Raw genomic sequence first — 9,737 nt, forward strand, 5'->3', positions numbered from 1 at the left:
GGAAGAAGTGAAGATAGGCAGCTTCTTCTTGCAGCTCTACTTCTTTGCCATTTATTGTAGTAAACATTTCTCCCTGTGCTAGCTCAGCAGCTTACGTTGCTTCGAATGCAGCCTCACTGGTTGCACCTAAGACACAAAGTAGACCTTGTACATCGGTCGTGTTTGAAGGGACTTGCAGGAATATAAAGTGAAGGCGGGAAACATACTGTTTACCGGTGTTTGAAGTGGAGAGATTTGTTCTGTAGCTGAGACTTCATTGACAAACAAATGGAATTCATGGCTTATACTGCAGAAACCAAGATAGCAAAGATGAAAGAGTCCCGTCACCATGATGTGAACAAGCCCAGTGGGGTCAAGGGAACAGAACTGATTCTGCCAAATGCAGTTCTTTTTTTTTTTGCAAGACTTTTCTCTATCCCAGTCTTTTCTAAATTTAAAGAAAAATCAAACCCACATGTTTTGGGATAACATTTATTCAACTGATAGGACAGTGTGATATGAGACCTACTTCCTGTCCAAGAGCCAGCTTTGATATTCTAAGTGGAAGTTCATTTTTAATATACTATTTTAATATCTTCTTTCAGAATGTATACAATATATTTTGACTATATTCATCCCTGACTCTCCCCTCCCAACTCCCCCTGAAATCTCCCGTATCCTCCTCCCAAATTCTTGTTGGCTTTTTTTTTTTTTTAATAAATCACTGAATCCAATTTGTACTGCCTATATGCACATGAATGTATGGCTATCCTCTAGGGCATGGGTAACCTACCTGGAGCATACTCCTGGAGAAAGCTCACTAACCCTCTCATGATGGCCATCAACTGCCAATAGCTTCTCAGCTGAGGATGGAACCTCATAGTTCCCTGCCCCCATCCATGCTGGAATTTTGACTTGGTTGATCTTGTGCAGGCAATCATAGCTGTTATGATCTCTGGCTCTTACATCATTTATACTCTCTCTCCTGTGATGTTTCTTGAGCATTGGAATATGGGGGTTGAGATATAAATGCCCCATTTAGGGATCCATAGTCCCTTATTTTCTGCACTTTGATGAGTTTTGAGTCTCTCTGCTAACCATTATCTATTGCAAAAAGGAACTTCTCTGATGAGGACTGAGAGCAGCAATGATCTGTGGGTATATAGTCAAATAAATATTTAGAAGGTAGTTTGGTAGTATATCCATTTGGTCAATTAATAGTAGTAGATTCTCCCTTAGGGCCTATGACCTCCCCAGCCATGGGTCCTTGGTCAAGTTTACAGTACAAGTTATGAGTTCCTTCTTGTTTGGAATGGGTCTTAAATCCAATCAGAAAGTAGTTGGTTGCCTCTCTAACAATCATGCCACCATTGCACAAATGGATATATTTTACCAAGGAAGTTGTTACTGTACATTTTGTGGCTCACACCTGGATAAGACTGTTGATGACTTTTCTCTTCCAGCAGCATGTCTTGCACCTTTCAACACCGTGGAAGCTAACCACAGGGAAGCTGGTTCATGATACGTACCAGCTTCAATTCTCCATACCCTATGACCAAAGTATATGATGTCTTCAGCAATAGGGTCTTATCATCAGGCTGTGGTGGATAACCAAAAGCAATGGTAATGGCCTGTCTTGTCTTGGTTGTCTCTGGGCTACTTCCACCAACAACTGCAAGGGTGGTCTCCCACATTCGGTACTAGAATTTTTGTTTAATGACTCATAGCTTCTTGGAGGAGCAATATCCTCCTGTGAAAGGCAATACACACACACACACACACACACACGCACGCACACGCACACGCACACGCACACGCACACACACACACACACACACTATGAAACAATAGGTTTCCATAGGATTTTCTCAAGCATCTTCAGTGTTGCTTATCCTCTAATTATCTCCTACTCTACCCTACCCTCTCATCCCCTTCCTCACTTACATCTCTACCCTCATTATTTCTCTTTCCCTCTTCATATAACCTTTTTTTTAAAACTATCCTTCACTTAAGACCTTTCTTCTACCCCCAGATATTTTTCTCTCTAACTCTAGGGGTTGAACTCAGATCATCTTGCTCACACAGTTTGATGGTTAATACTTAATGGTTATCAACTTAAAAATCACCTGTGGGGCATTATCTTGATTAGGTAAATAGAATTGGGAAAAATTGCCTACTGTGGGTGGTGCCATTCCCTAGGCTGGGATGCTAGACTGAATAAAGAAGAGAAAGCAAGCTGAGTACATGCATTCACCTGTCTGCCTCCTGACTAGATTCAATGTGATTATTTGCCTCAAACTCATACTGCTATGACCTCTCCACCATGATGGACTGTGTCCTCAAACTGTGAACCAAAATTCACCTTTGTTTCCTTAGGTTGCTTTCATCAAGATATTTTCCATAACAGCAGGAAAAGTAACTAAGTTGCCACTGAGCCATTTTCCCAGCCCCACACCTGCATCCTCTCTACTTTTACCACAACTAACAGCTAATATTTATGGAGAGCTCCCAAGGGCAGGAGCTATTATAAACTTTGTCCATATCATCTTAATGTGACAGCTTTGCATGTGGACTGTGTTTTTTAATCTCTTTTTTGGTAGATGTGTTGGCTAAAGTTTCTTTAACACACAGCTAGTAAGCGACAAAGCCAGCAACTCAAGATCTCTAATATTGACCAGTCTTGAGTATTAAACCATAAAAGAACCCTCCCTTTTCCTGGCCTAGGGGCTATATGCAAGGCCACAGGTACACCCTTGTTATAATTTCAACTACCAGGTGGGCCATGAAATATGATTCAGAAAATAACAAATAAACACCAATTTTCAGTATAGATTTACTTGATCATCAAACCTTAATGGCTCCTTATTCATTCCTCTAATAAAAGTCAAATTAATTGAGGGCTGAAGAGCTGGCTCAGGGGTTAATAGGATTTGTTGCTCTTTCAGAGGATCCAGGTTCAAATCACAGCACCAACATAGTAGCTTACAGCTGCCTGTAAGTCAAGTTCTAGGGATCTGATGCCCTCTTCTGACCTTTGTGGGTACCAGGCATATAGTGGTGCACTTACATAATGCAGGGCAAACACTCATATACATGAAGTAAACATACATACATCTTTTTTAAAGCCATTTTAACTTAATATTTATGCATGTCTATTGCTTTTTCTACCCAAGCGACTTGCTGTTCTCTAGTTAAATTCAGTCATTTTTGGGAGGTCATAGCACCAAGGATAAGGAAGAACATTGTAGTACTTTGTGTAGTAGCAAAGCCAAATACTAAACCAACAAAAATGACATACAGCCTCACATAAATCAATGAATAAATAAATAAAATACCCATGCTATAGTCCACTATATTCCTGTTAAAAGCAACGTGGAAATTTTGTGCATTATCATCTTTCTTAAAAATACCCAGAAAGGAATGTTAACTCTGGGGACTGGGAGATTATGAGGAGAAGTTCAGGACTGTATGTTCCCTTTTCCATCTCCCTGGGCTCATCCTCAGTCTCATACCCATACCATTCTACTTTCTTGGGATTTTGGTGTACTTTAAACACACCCTACTTCTTCTACCTCAGGACTTCTGTGCATACATCCCCCTCTTCTCTGACTCTGAGTTTCCTCTGCCCTTCAGTAAATTCTAGAAACAGTGCAAAGTTTAACTCAAGCCTTCCTCATTTAAAGAGAGCAGTCACGTTTTCACTGGACCTGCGCGATGATTGGTTTAATGATTGGCAGCCTGCTGGAAGAGAAGCTCCTGGAAGACTAGGACCCTCTTCTTTGTCATTCTTACTATTGTGTCCCTGTGTCCGATGTGACAATTGGTGTGTTGAGTGCGAATGGATTTATTGATTCAGCAAATATTGTGAGTGCCAGGCGTTGCGAAGCTGAGAAGTCACCTGCCTCCAAGAGACTGGTACTCTGCTGGAGGAGAGGCTAAATGATGTGATTGGACAGCTGGGCTAACAGAAGGGCCATGGAGATGAGTCTGGGGATCCAGGAAGAAAGAACCTGACAGTGTCTAGGGGGTCAGGAAAGATTTGGGGTTCTGGAGAACTAGAAGGATGCCAGGGGTTGGGGTCACCAGAAGGCAAGGTCAGTGGATGAAGCACATGGGATGTGGCCGATGGCATAGTGTAAGTATAGGTAGAATTCACAGGGCCAGAAGTTGATGGTAGCCTCATACCGGAAGAGAAGAGAGCATCTGGGAATGTTGCATCTCTGAAAATATGCCCTCTTGCAGGGCACACATTCTAGGTGGTCTATAAAATTCCCAAGACTCCTCATGAGTCTTTCACTTAGCTGTATATGAAGTGGTGATCTGGTGACACCCACTGACCTGCCTTCTGGAGTCTTAGGCATGCTTGAGGCATGCAATACCTGCCCCCAGCCCCATCCCGTGTTGTTTTAATAAACTTGCAAAGATCAGAAATTGGTCCGTGGTGATATGAAAAGCACTCAGCAAATACGAAAGCAATCAAGTTAAGACGGTGGGTGACAGCACAGAATTGCCTATGCATGAAAAATTCATTTAGGGCTTCTCTATGAAACCCCCCAAAGGTCTCCATAATAAATTCTCATTCTCTCTTCTAAAGCTCCCCGCCTCCTTCCCTATCCAAAACTTTTTGAGACTTCAAAGACTCCCTGAGCCCCAGAGGTGCTTTCTGGCCATTATCAGAGCAGCCAGTGTGGGAACAGGCAGATTTAGAGTCCCTTCCTCCTCTCCCATTTCACAAGGTGACAGACCTTCCACTTGGGTCACTGTCCCCTACATGGAGACACATTTTTAAAACACTCCAAGCCAATGACTTTGGACATTCTGGTCTCTTGTGAATACAGGATAATAAATTTTTAAATTCGGCAATGACAAATAACTCTTTGCAGGTTTTTAATACTTTATAAAGCAAGCATCCACCTCTCCGTCTGGCTTTCCTTTGCCCCCCCCCCCTTTTCTTCTGTCCCTTGTCCTTCTCTCTCTTTTTCCTTTGCTGTCCTCTCTTTAGGCCTGTCTCCTCTCAGCCCCCACAGCTCTGTGTTTGGTTCTGATGGTTCAAATCTTGTTCTCCCCCTTTTTCTTTCTCTTCAATGTCCCCTCCTCTCTGGCGTTGGTTTTTCTCATTGGTAAGCTTTGATGTTATGGGGAGAAAGCAAAAAGTTTCTGCTAACCCATTGGAACCCCTACCAGACAGCTATGGCGAGAAACAATCAATGTATCCAAGAAGGTTCTTCTGTGCCACATGGCTTTCCAAAAACTTGACAGTGGACGTGTAATCTGAAATGGCACACAGAAGCATCTACTGATGTCCTGTGTAGAGGAGCAGTCTGTCACAGCACGCAATTGGTTTCCGCAGCTGACATGTTATTTACTTGCTGGCTGTCTTGTCTCAAGTTCTGTGCAAGCGTGAATTCAAGTGTAAGTTCTGTGTAAGCTGAGTATGCCTGCCAGTCTTCCCTTCTGAGACTCTCATTCTCCGTGTTCTAGCACTTGCTCTTTTAAGCGGGCGTCACGAGCACTTTGCTCCAACTTCTTATCTCTGTGTGTTTTACAGCCTTCCAGGAGGAGGGAGCCTGTCTGCTTTGACATCCCTCAAGGCAGGGCAGAGAGCAGGCTCCAAACGCCTAACAGATGTCTTGGTGAATCTCGGGATGATTCCATGACTGATTCGGAGCTCTAGCTAGGGTGACTTCTGCCAGGTTTCCTTTCACACTTGCAATGAAGGAATGGATGGTGCATCAGTGCATCGGTGAGGGAGGCAGGACAATAACCATAAACAGATCCAGGTTGAAAGCCAGGCAGTAATAACAAAAACAACTGCTGGTCTCCTTGACAGTCCTCTCCTTCCAGCGCCAGGTTGCAAATCACTTTCTGTTTCCTTCTCCCGCCCCAGCTCACACACATGCAGAGATAAAGGAGCTGAAGACATGCCCGATGTGAGTTATTGTCCTAGGAATTATTTGGAAAAGAGACAGGTCGAAAGAGAGTCAGAGTCATCGGAGAGGAAGTTATCAAGAGATGGGTGTGTTAGGCCTGGGATATGAGAAGGAAGGACAATTTCATCTTCCATTCCTTCCTAATCACAAGCACTTGCAGCTTTAAAATTGGGTCCTGATTGCAGTGGATGCCAAGGGCATAGTCTCTGTGTTCAAAGCAGAATCCATCATCTTTCCCCGCTCCTTCCCAGCCTGCATTCTCTCACTCAATCTATTGCCACATACATTCTCTCTCTCTCTCTCTCTCTCTCTCTCTCTCTCTCTCTCTCTCTCTCTCTCTCTCTCACTCTCTCTCTCAATTCTTTTTTTAACGCTTCATGAATTTGCCTGTCATCCTTGCACAGGGGCCATGCTAATCTTCTCTGTATCATTCCAATTTTAGTATATGTGCTGCTGAAGCGAGCACTCTACATTTCTTTATTCTCGGTTTCTTTAGGTATTTTCAGAAGCTTGGTGTGATGAAAATATACGAACTAGCTTCACCAATCAGCTCTCTCTCTCTCTCTCTCTCTCTCTCTCTCTCTCTCTCTCTCTCTCTCTCTCTCTCTCTCCATATATATATATCGGACTGCATGGGGGCTACAGGGAGCAGTAATGAATGGTGCTGGCTGGTGACTCAAGAAGACAGTAGTACCAGTGGACATGGGGAAGTGAGACAAAAGGTGGTCTAGGGCTCTGTTGCTATGGAGAAGGGGAGGGGCAAGCCTGGGGCTCACTGGGGAAGGGTTTGTGGAGGAAATGCCATCTGAGTCGAATTTGACAGGGACGGAGGTGTGAGAACTCAAGGTATTTAATGAAACAGTAAGTAATTCTTAGCCAAACTATGGAGGCTCCTGAGGATGCGTGCATGAGGCAATTAGTGGGTAGATTCATAGGTAACATTCCTCATTATACAGGAGAGGGGGCCTGCTGATAGAGTTTTAAGCTAGGGCATAATGCAAGCATGTTTTCACTGTGGCGAATGACTTATGGGAAAGGGGGAAGACAAGGAGCCTGCTGGGCCTGTTCCAAAAAAAGGGAGACCCTGGCATGAGATGCTAGGAAGAACAGGCCTCTCAGCAAGAGTGCCAGATAAAATTGAACAGGGGTGGGGTGTCGCTGGCTGTGAAATGGTGACTAATAAGAAAAACACATTCACGCAGGCCACTGACCTGCTAACCATGGAACCAAAGACCATAAGACTGTCAGTGATCTTCCACAGTTTACCAAATTAAACCCAAAGTATTCTGTGTGATACATAACACCTGTAAGGATTTGGATACACTGGGGCCTCAGGATGATTTAGTGGGAAAAGCAGTTACAGTATGAGGACTGTAATCTGCATCCCCAGTACCCATGTACAAGTCCAGCAGGTATAGCATCCTGCCCAGAACCTCAGCCCTCAGGAGGGACAGGGGACGCTTAGGGCAAGCTAGACTTTGTGAACATGTCTCGGCCTGAGGTTGATGAAAGGGGTCTTCTATCATCCTCCACTTAATTTTTGGAGGCAGGGTCTCTTACTTGAACTAATATGTCATATCACTGAAGACTTGGATTCTGTCATTCATATTTTTCACCAATTCTCTCTTCTCATTTATAGAATATTGTACATCACAATTATATAGTAAAGATTTTCAAGTCAAAGGTTTTCTACTTCATCTCAGTTTCTCTATTTTCATGAAATAAAATGGAGACTTACAATATTTAGGCAAACAATTCAAATGCAAGTATCTACTTTGGCTAGGATATCTGGCCACTGCTAAGTAAAATCTCATGATAATATTAACTTAAATAAGATTTACTAATTGAGTAAAGGAAAACACATATAAAATTTTATACTCTAAAATGTCATATCCATCAATAAATTGTGGTTGTGTTTGGCACATCTCAAAGAGACAAGTGGATTATAAAGATGTTATTGATAAGATTCTATAGGCTTATATCCTGCTATTAATTTTTATACCAAATTCTCATTGGTTTTAATGGGAATTATGATTTTTTAAAGAAGAATACAACTCCATAAAAAATTTAAGTGTATTTGGTTTTAGGTTCTATAGTGAGGTATGTGGGGGTACAAGTGGAAAAAATTGCCCTTAGACATATTTATAGACCATATGTATTTATTCACTGAGAGACATTTGAGTAAAACCTCCCCTCAAAGACCATAAATGTGAACCATAACACAAAGGCTTGCATCATTCTTAAGTGTGATTACCAGTTAGGGTATTTATATGGTAATTGTCTTTCAGTGATAGAGTATATTTATTGAATTTTTTTAAAAAGAGAATTATTTTTCTCTACACTGTTCTTAAGGATTGGCTGTCATTGCAGTGATCAAAGCCTAAGAGGTGAGGTACATCGTGTGAGTACCTTCCAAGTGAAGTTGAATTTCACTTCTTCCCAGTGGCTTGCTTGGCCACCCAGGCAAATCTTGAGTCTCCCGATTCTGTGTTGCATCCAGGCCTGGACTCAAGCATCAGTTCCATTTTGTAGTTAATAGTTTTATCTGCTCTCTTAGACTGCAAGTTCCTCCTTTAGAGATATGAAAACTTGTCTTTGTATAGTACTGAATATATGTCAGACCAAGAAGAGGGAGAGAGAGTAAGAGAGACAGATAGACAGAGGGACACACAGAGACAGAGAGACATACACAGACACACAGAGAGAGACAGACAGACAGCATAGTACTTTCTCAGAAGTTGTGGATGAGATAGGAAAGTATCTTCAACTTCAACACTGTTGCAAGAGTGATTTTGTAGAGAAAACATAGACTGCTACTGGTACACAGACAAGGGGATACTACCATGCTATCCATGTATTATCACTAGATTAGAAGCTCATGGAAGTCGTGAATGTAGCCAAATGTACTGGCCTAGGTAGGAACTGAACACCTGTGTCTTACAGGTCTGTGTACACTCTGCCCCTACATAATAGTTATCAATATATAGGAAGTATTTTGTTGTTGTTGAGTTAATGGAAAGGAAGTGATTGTTCTTGCTGTGTTTTGTGATAAATATTAAGTTAATGCTAGGTGACTCACTGAAGTATTTGCGTGTTTTCCAAAGATGCAAAACCTAGAGGCATGATCTTTAGGAGTCGGGTAGGTTCCAGGGGAGGTCAAGGCACACTGTTACTTTGTTTTCCTTGTGCCAATGCAATGGAAAGAAAGAAACAAACATGGCCACCATTGAGTGGGCCATGAATGGGGTCTTGAAAAAGTGAAGAGGAGAAGGTTGTTGCGAGGCTAATTAGTAGGCTTTGAAAGTGTGGGGTTGGCTGCTATATATTCTGTTAAATTCAGCTCTGTTTTAGAGGTATCAGCCAGGGATGATTCAAGTGCCATGTGGATCGGGAGCATAAATGGCCCATTCTTCATGTCCATTGCTCTATCATTAACCTTCCCACTCAGTCCTGGAAATGAAAAACCCAGTGTCTTCCATCTGCTCCACGTTATTTATGATGATGCCTCTAATTATGTTCAATTGAGTTGCTGTCGATGATTAAAGGTAATAGGTAATAATAACTTGGCCTCATCATTACCACCATTATTATTAGCTCATTGATTGCAATAATTTCTAAAATTACCCCTTGGAATAAAATATGTTAAGCACCTGGTTTATCCCTTTTTTAAGGAACATCTGCTCTAAATGTGTGATAGCAGAGGACTGAACGTGTCTTGATCTGAATGGAAAGCAAAAACGATGCTGACATTGGGGAGTCTTGTCTGTGCTGGAATGGATGTATTGTGAGATGCTGAGAGGAGGAAATCGTCATGATCAAGTTCAACGC

General features: G+C 42.2%; 1 non-coding gene across 1 annotated transcript; it reads right to left on the reverse strand.

Annotated features, from left to right (window-relative positions):
- Positions 1 to 6,268: 6,268 nt before the first annotated feature.
- On the reverse strand, positions 6,269 to 6,375 carry LOC121825225 (U6 spliceosomal RNA). Its single transcript, XR_006067354.1, has one exon. It is a non-coding gene; the product is annotated as a U6 spliceosomal RNA (small nuclear RNA).
- Between the last annotated feature and the right edge of the window lie 3,362 nt (positions 6,376 to 9,737).

This window comes from Peromyscus maniculatus, chromosome 22 (assembly GCF_049852395.1).
Source record: "Peromyscus maniculatus bairdii isolate BWxNUB_F1_BW_parent chromosome 22, HU_Pman_BW_mat_3.1, whole genome shotgun sequence".
Classification (NCBI taxonomy): Eukaryota; Metazoa; Chordata; class Mammalia; order Rodentia; family Cricetidae; genus Peromyscus; species Peromyscus maniculatus.